Source organism: Panthera uncia, chromosome A2 (assembly GCF_023721935.1).
Source record: "Panthera uncia isolate 11264 chromosome A2, Puncia_PCG_1.0, whole genome shotgun sequence".
NCBI lineage: Eukaryota > Metazoa > Chordata > Mammalia > Carnivora > Felidae > Panthera > Panthera uncia.
In genome coordinates this window covers 96,296,741-96,310,144 of record NC_064816.1, presented here as the reverse complement: position 1 = coordinate 96,310,144, position 13,404 = coordinate 96,296,741, and the positions used below count along the sequence as shown (strand labels likewise).

The 13,404-nt window shown below is 40.1% G+C and overlaps 2 pseudogenes; both read right to left on the bottom strand.

Moving 5' to 3' along the window:
• Positions 1 to 5,588: 5,588 nt before the first annotated feature.
• Positions 5,589 to 7,075, bottom strand: LOC125930426 (thymidylate synthase-like; annotated as a pseudogene).
• Positions 7,076 to 7,247: 172 nt separating this feature from the next.
• Positions 7,248 to 7,982, bottom strand: LOC125930425 (60S ribosomal protein L7-like; annotated as a pseudogene).
• Between the last annotated feature and the right edge of the window lie 5,422 nt (positions 7,983 to 13,404).

Sequence of the window (13,404 nt, the reverse complement as noted above, 5' to 3'; positions counted from 1 at the left end):
TCAGGAATTTGTCCATTTCTTCCAGGTTGTCCAGTTTGTTGGCATATAATTTTTCATAGTATTCCCTGATAATTGCTTGTATCTCTGAGGGATTGGTTGTAATAATTCCATTTTCATTCATGACTTTATCTATTTGGGTCATCTCCCTTTTCTTTTTGAGAAGCCTGTCTAGAGGTTTATCAATTTTGTTTATTTTTTCAAAAAACCAACTCTTGGTTTCGTTGATCTGCTCTACAGTTTTTTTAGATTCTATATTGTTTATGTCTGTTCTGATCTTTATTATTTCTCTTCTGCTGCTAGATTTAGGCTGTCTTTGCTGTTCTGTTTCTATTTCCTTTAGGTGTGCTGTTAGATTTTGTATTTGGGATTTTTCTTGTTTCTTGAGATAGGCCTGGATTGCAATGTATTTTCCTCTCAGGACTGCCTTCGCTGCATCCCAAAGCATTTGGATTGTTGTATTTTCATTTTTGTTTGTTTCCGTATATTTTTTAATTTCTTCTCTAATTGTCTGGTTGACCCACTCATTCGTTAGTAGGGTGTTCTTTAACCTCCATGCTTTTGGAGGTTTTCCAGACTTTTTCCTGTGGTTGATTTCAAGTTTCATAGCATTGTGGTCTGAAAGTATGCATGGTATGATTTCAATTCTTGTATACTTATGAAGGGCTGTTTTGTGACCCAGTATGTTATCTATCTTGGAGAATGTTCCATGTGCACTTGAGAAGAAAGTATATTCTGTGGCTTTGGGATGCAGAGTTCTAAATATATCTGTCAAGTCCATCTGATCCAATGTATCATTCAGGGCCCTTGTTTCTTTATTGACCGTGTGTCTAGATGATCTGTCCATTTCTGTAAGTGGAGTGTTAAAGTCCCCTGCAATGACCACATTCTTATCAATAAGGTTGCTTATGTTTGTGAGTAATTGTTTTATATATTTGGGGGCTCCCGTATTCGGCGCATAGATATTTATAATTGTTAGCTCTTCCTGATGGATAGACCCTGTGATTATTATAGAATGCCCTTCTTCATCTCTTATTACAGCCTTTAACTTAAAGTCTAGTTTATCTGATATAAGTATGGCTACTCTAGCTTTCTTTTGATTTCCAGTAACATGATAGATAGTTTTCCATCCCCTCACTTTCAATCTGAAGGTGTCCTCAGGTCTAAAATGAGTCTCTTGTAGACAGAAAATAGATGGGTCTTGTTTTTTTATCCATTCTGATACCCTATTTCTTTTGGTTGGCACATTTAGTCCATTTACATTCAGTGTTATTATAGAAAGATATGGGTTTAGAGTCATTGTGATGTCCGTAGGTTTCATGCTTGTAGCGATGTCTCTGGTACTTTGTCTCACAGGATCCCCCTTAGGATCTCTTGTAGGGCTGGTTTAGTGGTGACGAATTCCTTCAGTTTTTGTTTGTTTGGGAAGACCTTTATCTCTCCTTCTATTCTAAATGACAGACATGCTGGATAAAGGATTCTCGGCTGCATATTTTTTCCGTTCATCACATTGAAGATCTCCTGCCATTCCTTTCTGACCTGCCAAGTTTCAGTAGAGAGATCGGTCACAACTCTTATAGGTCTCCCTTTATATGTTAGAGCACGTTTATCCCTAGCTGCTTTCAGAATTTTCTCTTTATCCTTGTATTTTGCCAGTTTCACTATGATATATCGTGGAGAAGATCGATTCAAGTTACGTCTGAAGGGAGTTCTCTTTGCTTCTTGGATTTCAATGCCTTTTTCCTTCCCCAGATCCAGGAAGTTCTCAGCTATTATTTCTTCAAGTACACCGTCAGCACCTTTCCCTTTCTCTTCCTCCTCTGGAATACCAATTATGCATAGATTATTTCTCTTTAGTGCATCACTTAGTTCTCTAATTTTCCCCTCATACTCCTGGATTTTTTTATCTCTCTTTTTCTCAGCTTCCTCTTTTTCCATAACTTTATCTTCTAGTTCACCTCTTCTCTCCTTTGCCTCTTCAATCCAAGCCGTAGTTGTCTCCATTTTATTTTGCAGCTCATTGATTGCATTTTTTAGCTCCTCCTGGCTGTTCCTTAGTCCCTTGATCTCTGTAGCAAGAGATTCTCTGCTGTCCTTTATACTGTTTTCAAGCCCAGCGATTAATTTTATGACTATTATTCTAAATTCACTTTCTGTTATATTGTTTAAATCCTTTTTGATCAGTTCGTTAGCTGTTGTTATTTCCTGGAGATTCTTCTGAGGGGAATTCTTCCATTTGGTCATTTTGGATAGTCCCTGGAGTGGTGCAGGACTGCGGGGCACTTCCTCTGTTCTGTCTTGAATAACTTGCGTTGGTGGGCAGGGCGCAGTAGACCTGATGTCTGTCCCCAGTCCACCGCCAGGGCCACAGTCAGACTGGTGTGTGCCTTCTCTTCCCCTCTCCTAGGGGTGGGATTCACTGTGGGGTGGCGTGGCCCGTCTGGGCTACTTGCACACTGCCAGGCTTGTGGTGCTGGGGATCTGGTGTATTAGCTGGGGTGGATAGGCACGGTGTAGGGGGCGGGAGGGGCAGGCTCCGCTCACTTATTCTTCGGTGATCCGCTTCGGGAGGGGCCCTGCGGCACCGGGAGGGAGTCAGACCCGCCGGAGGGATGGATCCACAGAAGCACAGCGTTGGGTGTTTGCATGGTGCAAGCAAGTTCCCTGGCAGGAACCGGTTCCCTTTGGGATTTTGGCTGGGGGATGGGCAAGGGAGATGGCGCTGGCGAGTGCCTTTGTTCCCCGCCAAGCTGCGCTCTGTCGTTTGGGGCTCAACAACTCTCCCTCCCGTTGTCCTCCAGCCCTCCCGTTCTCCGAGCAGAGCTGTTAGCTTATAACCTTCCAGATGTCAAGTCCCTCTCACTGTCGGAACACACTCCGGCCGGCCCCTCCGCTTTTGCAAGCCAGACTCGGGGGCTCTGTTTGGCCAGCGGGCCGCCCCTCCGCCCCGGCTCCCTCCCGCCAGTCCGTGTAGCATGCACCGCCTCTCCGCCCTTCCTACCCTCTTCCGTGGACCTCTTGTCTGCACTTGGCTCCAGAGACTCCGTTCTGCTAGTCTTCTGGTGGTTTTCTGGGTTATTTAGGCAGGTGTAGGTGGAATCTAAGTGATCAGCAGGACGCATGGTGAGCCCAGCGTCCTCCTACACTGCCATCTTCCCAGGATCCTCAATTTATTTTATTTTTATTGCAAAAGACATACATGCTTATAAATTTTTTAAAAATCAAGCAATAGATTGAAGAAATTTAAGTAAAAAGCCTTCCTCTTTGCACATCCTTCATTCCTACTCCATTCCACAATATCCTCCCCCATTGACAGTTTTTGTGTATGCTTCTAGTAATTTTCCATGCATATATCATCATATATTCTTACATAAACATATCATGCACACAAACACTCAAACCACATTCTGTTGGGAGCTTGCTTGTTCATTTAACAACATATCTTGGAGGTACTTCCATTAGCATATACAGTTTTACTTTGTTCTTTTTAAAGGATACGTATCGTTCCACCACATGGCTAGATCATGATTTTTTAACCAGGTCCTTGTTAATACACACACAAAATGTTTCCAGTTTGTAAGCACTGTGTTACAATCAAGGCCACAATGATCATCCTTGCACATGTCTTGACATAATTTTGGCATCATCTCTGTTAAAAAATGTATGTGTACTGTCCAACTTCCACTTTCAGCAGCTGTTATTGGCGGTGATTCCCTGTCTCCCCTTGGTTATAGTGGAATATGTCGGCCCGCGCTCTGCCTTCCCAGTGTCTCATAGCAGAGCTCATTAATCCTGCATCATAGGCTCAGCTGCAATCCACTTCTTAGATCCATCCTAAGGGAAGAGTGGAGAGGGAAGAAGAAATGCTGATTATGTTCCAAATATTGCCAGACACAGTAGCTCTGAAAGCAATGATAAAAAAATAGTTATTTTTACCTATAAACATGGTGATAAACATGGCCCATAGAAATTAATCATTCTAGGCATATAGGGGTGGAATGGAGATTCAAAACCCAGGTTTGTTCTCTTCTGAGTATTTAGTCTCAACATCTTTTTTTGAAAATTTTGTTTAATGTTTGTTTATTTTTGAAAGAGAGAGAGACAGTGCACAAGCAGGGGAGGGGCAGAGAGAGAGAGAGGGAGGCACAGAATCTGAAACTGGCTCCAGGCTCTGAGCTGTCAGCACAGAGCCCAATGTGGTGCTGGAACTCATGAACTGCGAGATCACGACCTGAGCCCAAATTGGACAATCAATTGGCTGAGCCACCCAGGCACCCCTTAGTCTCAATGTCTTAATACTTTTTCTCCTTCTTTGCTGTTCTAGTGGTACAGGTATTTGGTCCTACTCACCATGAATGAGACTGGGATGACCTTTGAGCTCCCATGTTATTTTGTGAACTGTAGCCTCTCCTCTTACCTAGCAGTGTCTCTATTCTGGTAACTGGCCAGTAGTATACTCTTTCCTTCTTGTGCCTTGCTCCTATATCCAGGTTTCTCTTCCAGCACCTGACCTGGTATTCTAAATGTTCTAAGACAAGGTACCAGCCTTCTGCGTCTCACATTTCTTTGGGCAATAAGTTATTAAGTTGCCATTTAGCTACAGTGCATAATGTGTGTTTGTTGGTGGGGTACTTGTGGTATTAACAGGAAATGACCTGACATCTGAATTTCTGCTGAATAGGGTTCTTGTTCATTTGGGGTTCCCATCAGGAAGTTACTTTACCCAATAAAGCACATACTATAAAGCCTACCCTTTGCAAAAAGGAAGAACAAAAGTGTCAAAGTCACAGAACACAGACATAGGGAACCAAAATGTGTAGACAAGCAAATAGGGAAAGATTCAATTCTCCATTAATAAATGCTAGTAGTAGGCAGTTTGTAAAGTGTTTTCCAGGGAAGACACACTTTCTTTGCAGTACTAATGGTGAACAAACTAAGAATTTTCTGCGAACAGTGAAATCATCAATATGAGGAGTAGTTTCATATAGTACATGTAACAATATTCCAGCACAGAATAGGGTTAGGCAAGACTCACTGAAGAACCATAGAAGGGAAATCCATAAAAGAAACAAACAAAAAGAAACTATTATCTTTTCCATATTAGGCCAAGTTTTTACCAGTTCTTCAGGGAAGAGTAATTAAAATTTAATACTAATAACTAACCCGTGTGCATCATTTACTTTTTTTTTTTTTTTTGCAGAACACTCCTTTATTATAGCAATGTATAAAGCAAATATACCATTAAAGGTTTACAACCACAACTGTACATTATTATGACTGTTGGTGTTGTTACACAGCTTGCTCGCATTTAGGGGAATAGCTTATATGTAATTCTTGAAATTTACTGAACTTCTTCATAAAAATGTGGGATTGAAATGCATGAACATGTTTCTAAGCAGCTCTAAATTTTCACTCTCCTGAGCAGCTCTAAATTTTCACTCTATTCCCAGCCTCAGCATTTTCACACATCCTTTGTGAGTTCACCAAACTCAAGGCCTTTTGTTACTAAGAGAACCAGTAAGGCTACGTTTGCAGTGACAACATCCTTACAAAATAATGAATAAAAGTTGGTGTTTACCAATAGATTTTTGACCTCGTTCCTTCTTCCTTTAGGGCAACCGAACTTTCACTGGGCTTTCAGTCCAACCACTAAAGACTGAGTATCCTTCAAATCCCTCCTTTAAAAGCACTTCAAACAGGCATTTCCATTTTAATAGTCCAGTGAGGATTGTACCCTTCAATCTGAAAGTCCTCAGCCTTGAAGTCATCAATTGTCTCATCTTTTGGAGGGATTTTGAGCTTGGGTAAAGGCAGTGGTTCTTGCTGTAGCTGCATTTTCAGGTAAATATGTGCATCTCCCAAAGTATATACGAAGTCACCTGGCTTCGGGGCAGTACTATCATGTATGTAGATGGGCAGGGTGGAGCTGGCGGTGTGCAAGGGCATACCCAGGTCCAGGTCTCCTGACCTGGACAGGAGAGGTCAGGTCTGACCTGACCAGGACAGGTCTCCTGTCCTGACCTGTCAGGACAGCTCACCGTTCACTGTTTAGGACTGGCAAAGGGCATGGCATGGAAGTAGGGCCATAAGACAAGGATCTTTTGAATTCCATCCACACAGGAAAGATGATGGTTTTGGTTGTGTCATTCACCTTTTGCAGACCTTTTGGTCTACTCCTTGACCTGAATAATCTGAATCCTTATCTTTGTATTCTGCCCCCAAATGCCTTTCTACTGATACTCATAAACTGGGCCTAAATCCCCTTCTCTGTTGGAGAATACCAGGCTGTCCAAGAAATCTCAGGGTGCACCGGCATCCCAGATATTCGATCCCTTGGAAGACAATTCCCTAGCATTTGTAGGTCTCTTGGTAAAACCACAGCAACTCCTCCAAAACACCCTTTCAGAATACACGTTTTGTTGTCAGCAGAGGAAATTGATCTCTCACTCCGGCTATAGAGTGCCTGCGTGCAGAGCACCCACAGCATGCTGGCGTGGTGTGGTCATCCTTCCGGAACCTGCAGTGCAGGCAGGATGTGCTGCTCCCTGTGGGGTGGTGGCCATGACTGGGAGCCCCCTACTGCGGGGCTGTAGGAGCAGGTGGCGGGCGGGCAAGGTGGTGTGGGTCCTTCTGTGTGCCTCTTTTCCCTCATTTACTCACTTCTGAGAGGCTTGCTTCCTTGGACAATTATTACATTAACGCACATATGGAGCCTTGAGAATGGTATATGGTGCAAGAAAGCGAGCAGTTTGACATGATACAGCTCAGGCTTTGAATTCTGGATTGGTCACATAACCACCAATGTCAGTATTTTCAAGGATGAACACAACAGTATCTGTCATCCTACATGTATTTCTGGAATCTTGCCATTCTCACATAAAGAGGTATAGTCAAGTTCTCCTCTAGCTGAAAATGTGTGGATTTGTGACTACCTTATAACCAAGAATGTGACAGAAGTGACACTGTGTGACTCAGAAGTTAGGTCAGAAAAGGTGATGTGACTCCCCTTGCTTGCAAGAACACTTGTGCCAAAATCTAAATCATTGTGTAAGCAATCCAAGTATCCTGAGGCTGCCATGCTATGAGGAAGCCCAAACTAGTTTACATGGAAAAGCTCTAACTCCCTCTCTCTCTCTCTCTCTCTCTCTCTCTCTCTCGGTAGGTAGATAGATATCTTTTTTTTTTGTTTCAATTTGAAAGTAGTCATTTATTAAACTGACTAGATTATAGAAATAATCATAGTAGATACCTTAGATCATCCTTCTAATAAAGCTCTTGGTCTGGTCTTCTCTGTTGTCGGCATCTCCACCTGCTACAAAACAGGTGGACTTTTTCTTCATCCCCACTTGTGGAGAAGATAATCTGAAGGGCCATAAGAAGTTGTTTGCTTCTTTGAGATGTTTTCCATCAATATAGATCTCGTGATTCAGATCCTCCATGTAGATGATGCCATATTTACCAGGAGATTGAACAACCAGTGTTTTATCTGTCAGGGTAATTCACTTCTCGTTGATTTTGTCATAACCATGTTTGCAAATCATTTCATTCACCAACTGCAAGGTTGGGTATCCCCTTGCTATATATGGTTTCACAATCTTTAGCATGTTAATTGAAGCCTTGTTGAGCTTAACAAAGGTGCCATGGAAGATCTGGCAAAGGCGAAGAAGCTGCAACACCTGTAATCTTTGGGCTTACACCGTTGATACCTCTGATGCTGATGACAAATGCCACTTTGGGTTCTGCAGAAGTTGCCAGCTTTTCTTGCCATCTTAGCCATTTGAATCTCAGTTCTATACATTTGCCTATATTCCCTGTGGTGATGCTTGGCTTTTTCACAGAGAAGCTGCCACCTTGCCTTTTGAAACATCTTTGGCAAATATCTTTCTCAAATGCTAGATCTTCAACATTTTGAAATTCCTTCACTTTTTCTTAAGGGTTTCTGGCACAACAGGAACCTTCTTTTTCTTCTCTTCTGTACCTTCCATGGTTCCAGCTGGAAAACAGCTCTAGATAGATATCTTGTTATCAGTACATCTCAAGAGAGAGAGGGAGACCAGCTTTTAGTTTCACTATAGCTGATATCTGACTGCGGCCTCATGAGAGAGCCCAAGACAGAGTGGCCCAGCTGAACTTTTCTCAAATATCAAGTCCACATATTCTGTTAACCTAATAATATGAGTGTTTTATGCCACTAAGTTATGAAGTGAATTGTTACAATGCAGTAGTAATTTAGGATTGACATCTTGCGATCTTCAGCAAGTCATTTGATTTATAGGAGGCTTGGCTTTCTTACCTGTAAGATAGTGGCAAAGATAACAGCTAAGGAGGGTAAGTATTAAAGTAGCCCCCCTGATAAACTACTCCTAGTAGCAAGACCCATCCTCATGTGTGGGTCCACTACTTCCTAGCCCCTCCTCACTGTCCTATTTCACTGTAAGGAAGCAATCACTCCTTTCTACTATTAACCTAATGACAAGATCTCAAAACTTCTAGACATTTTGAAATCACTAGACAAAATACAGTATGGTTTATATGAAGTTAAACAGGCTTCTTCTCACTGGTTCACAGGAGATAGGGCATGGAAGAGTCTTATGGACATGAAAGTATATTATTTAGGAGAAATCATACATTGAAGCACTATGAACCACTAAGCATAAATTAGTTCACCAGATTCGTCACCAAAAAAAGTTACCAGGACCTAATAGCAATACAGCAGTTTTGGTTGGAGATGTAGAGAGTTGGGGGTAGGAATAAGATATATACCAGCAGTGGAATACAGCCACATTGAAGGCTGAATTGAAAGTGCTTTCTTTCCCTCTCCTGACTTGCCCAGTGCATCCCTCCAATTTCATAGATCCTACTACATTCACTGAAATTTCTTGTTGACTACCAATTTGCATAGCCCCTCAGAATGTCCTCAATGTAGACCTTACTGTATGTATAATTGTGTGTGTGTGTGTGTGTGTGTGTGTGCACATGTGTGTGCACGTGTGTATGCATTTGGGAGAAAAAATTTGATTCTATCTTTCTAGGTTCTTTGGTCTGATAATCAAATTAACATAAAACAGATTAATAAGAGAAAACAAATGTAATTACATATTTATTGACGGTCCATAAGAATATGAGACCCAAGGACAAGCCAGACAATTGAGACTTATGTGGCATCTTGAGCTAAGGAATGGGATAAGGGCCTGGGGTTTAAAGGGGAGGAGGATGATTCACAGGATGATAAGAGCAGATGTTTGGTAATTAGATATTTGTCCTGCCATACAGATAGGTCATTCAGATAAAAATGTAATCTCTTAGTAATAGCTCTTTTTCTGGGCCAGGCCCTTCTCTACATTTTTTCAGGTAATTTACAAAAGAGGTGAAAGTTACTTCTGAGTCTGCTGAATCTTGATTGCTCAAAATCGTCCATATGCCAAAGTGGCACATTTTGGGGCTACTTGTCCTTGAGACTCTTTAGGAAGGATAAGGAAAGTGGTGTGGCAGATCTTTAACATTCAGTTCTTTAGAAAGAAAAAGCCCTGATTTTTAGCATTTTTCTGATTTCCATGGGGGTAAATACTTTCATCGTGGCCAATTTCAAGCTACCAATTTGCCATTACTGAGCACAGAGCTGGGAGAGCCTGAGTAAGCAGCACACCATTACGCTCCCAGCATACACATTATAGTAGGCATAAATAATTTCAAAAACATAGTTAACAATAAAATGTAAGAATTACATAATAGTAAAATGTAAAATGTAGTGTTTTGACAATTTCATACCTTTATTTTAATATAATTTATGTATAATTTTATATAATTTAATTTTTAACAATGGTCGGGCAGAATTCCTCTCAATTTAGTAATTGGCTCTCACCAGCCAATAGGAGACATATCTAGCATATCGCTGGAGATTAGTTAATAATTCTACATCAGCAATTACAGCAAACCTCAGAGAAAGCTTTCCAGCAGTTATGCCACTGAAGGTGAGCAGAATTTGCCACTCCAAAATATGCCCCTTTGGCACAAAGCTTATTTTAGGATGATTATTTTTGCAAAAAAATAACAGAAGTTACCCTTTTGTAAGAGACATTTACACTTACAAGGAAAATCTCCATTTGTAAGGGTGTCTCCTCTGTACCAGGAAAAGAAGAATGACTCAATTTCTAGAAACGATTATCAATGGAGAAAGCAACTGACTTAAATCTGCTTAACTATTTACACTTGTTAACTGTGCTTTGCCTGATAATCTCATATAACTGACTCCCTACCACCGCCCCCCCTCCCTTCCCCCAACATCTTTTGTCTTTGGCTAGAGATATTTAAGGTGGTAGCTTGGGCCATATTAGAGTTACTCAGTTTTCCTGGGTCTTTCCCGTGTATATAGGAGGTATACATGTTATTAAACTTTAGTTTGTTTTTCTCCTGTTAATCTTTTTTTTTTTTTTTAATTTTTTTTTTAACGTTTATTTATTTTTGAGACAGAGAGAGACACAGCACGAACGGGGGAGGAGCAGAGAGAGAGGGAGACACAGAATCGGAAGCAAGCTCCAGGCTCTGAGCCATCAGCCCAGAGCCCGACGCGGGCTCGAACTCGCGGACTGCAAGATCGTGACCTGAGCTGAAGTCGGACGCTTAACCGACTGAGCCACCCAGGCGCCCCTCTCCTGTTAATCTTTTATTACAGAGGGGTCTCAGCCAAGAACCTAGAAGGTAGGTTCTTGCATATACCATGGTATGGTTGCAGTGAGATACTAATCTCCTACATGGTATGGTAGGGTCTGAGTCACCTCTGACTTCAAGCAGCCTCATTCATTTAGCCACGTGCTGTGCAAATGGTCCAGGACAGGACATAAAAAAGTCTGAGAAGCCCTGCTTCAGAATACCTATTAACTCCTTTCAAGCCATTTCTCTCTTGAGCCAGTGCTCAACTATATATTGACTAAAGTTTAATTTTTTCTATGTTTTTTTATGTGTGTAATAACCTAAAACTGCTATCAGACAAATAACCAGGAAATATTAATCACATGTCCTGTGCTATAGACTCTGGGAACATTATAAGGAAGAATACAATAAAATCCCAGTCCTGAAGGACTCTATAATCTAGTCACAGAGATAAGACTAACACTTCAAACAATCACAAAGGCAATAAAAGATAGTAGATGTGTGTAATAAAAGGCGAAATGATATGGCACAAACCATAACTGTCATTGAATTTCAGACAAGGTGTTGAGAAAACAAAAGGAAACCCAACTGATTTTACCCTCTCAATTTACAAATACAGGATTTACTATGATTATTAACCAGTTATGTGGGAGTGAGGCAGGGTCCAGCTCTCCTAAATTCCATGCCATCCATTTAATCCACTTAACAACTGAGCAGCTATCATGCCCAGGGTACTGTTCTCAGGTGAATTTTCCATTAGGAGATACAGTGCCCAAGACTCACAAAGAAATTTTAATTTCTTTTCCATCAGAAGGATAAAAACACTAAAATTTAGGTCCAAGAAAAGTTTTAATATATTAATATATTTGTCTTTATACCAGTATAATCATAAAACACAATTTTTAATATTTTTATTTGCCCCCCGAAATATATCTCTTTGGCATGTGGATTATTTTAGGCTGATTATTTTTAAGAAGCAGAAGGCTCAAGAAATTTTTCTTTTTTTCCTTCCCACTAATTGCCTAAAAGAATTTAGATGGAGGGCTTGTTCCAGGAAGGGAGTCATCACCATAGGTAACGATTATGTAATATGAACTAGGTATGGTAGACAGGGAGGAGCTTAGCAAGATCTATTGGATTGAAGTCCTCTATATGTCCCATTGTTTTTGCAAGGCCCATCAGATATTTGTTTACCAAACATTTACACTTTTTCATCTTTTGTGAATTGCTTTCCTTCCCTTTGAAGACCTCTACCCTCTTCTGCTTAGCTTAGGATGACATACATAACTTTTTTTGCCTGATTATCTTTGGAATCTCTCATGTTTATGTGGATTCCTTACACGTACATCATTAAATCTGATTGTCTCATGTTAATCTGTCTCATGCCAATTTAATTCTTTGTTTCAAAATTTTATTTTTTTTATTCAAGTATAATTAACATACATTGTAATGTTAGTTTCAGGTGATACTATAATGATTCCACAATTCTATACATTTCTCATTGCTCATCAAGATAGGTGTAGTCTTAATTCCCTTTATCTTTTTTACCCATGCTCCCATACACCTCCCCTCTGGCAACCATCAGTTTGTTTCCTGTTTTTAAGACTCTTTGTTTCTTTGTCTCTTTTTTCTTTGTTCATTTGCTTTGTTTCTTAAATTGCATATATGAGTGAAAGCATATGGTGTTTGTCTTTCTCTGACTGACTTATTTCACTTAGCATTATGCCCTCTAGGATCATACATGTTGTTGCAAATGGCAAGATTTCATTCTTTTTTTAGAGCAGAGTAATATTCCATTTTGTGTGTGTGTGTGTGTGTGTGTGTGTGTGTGTGTGTGTGCGCGCGCACACACATACATACCACATCTTCTTTATCCATTCTTTTATCAGTGAACATTTGGGTTGCTTCTATATCTTGCAAGGTTATGGTATTTAATACTGCAGTAAACATAGGGGTACATATATTTTTTGAATTACTGTTTTCATTTTCTTTAGGTAAATACTCAGTAATGGAATTACTATACCATATGGTATTTCCACTTTTACTTTTTGAGGAACATCAATATTGTTTTCCACTGTGGCTGCACCAATTTGCATTTCTACCAACAGGATACAAGGGTTTCTTTCTCTCCACATCCTCTCCAACACTTGTTATGTTTTGTCTTTTTGATACTAGCCATTCTGACAGGTATAAGGTGATATTTCATATGGTTTTAATTTGCATTTCTCTGATGATTAGTGATGTTAAGCATATTTTCATGTTTCTGTTGACCACTTGTCTGTCTTACTTGTAAAAATGTCTATTTATGTTGTCTGCCTATTTTTAATTCTTTGGGGGGTTTTATTTGGTGCTGAATTGTATAAGTTCTTTATATATTTTGAATAGTAACTCCTTATCACTTATATCATTTGCAAATATCTTCTCCCAATCAGTAGGTTGCCTCTTTGTTTTCTTTATGGTTTCCTTTGCTGTGCAAAAGCTTTTTATTTTGGTGTAATCAATAGTTTAATTTTGTTTTTATTTTCCTTGCCTGGGAAGACATTATCTAGAAAAATGTTTGTGTATCTGATGTGAAACAAATGACTAGCTATGTTTTCTTCTTGGAATTTTATGTTTACAGTTCTCACATTTAAATCTTTGATCCTTTTGAGTTTATTTTTGTGTATGGTGTAAGAAAGTGGTCCATTTTCATTCTTTTGCATGTAGCTGACCAGTTTTGCCATCACCATTTGTTAAAGAGACTGTCTTTTCCCCATT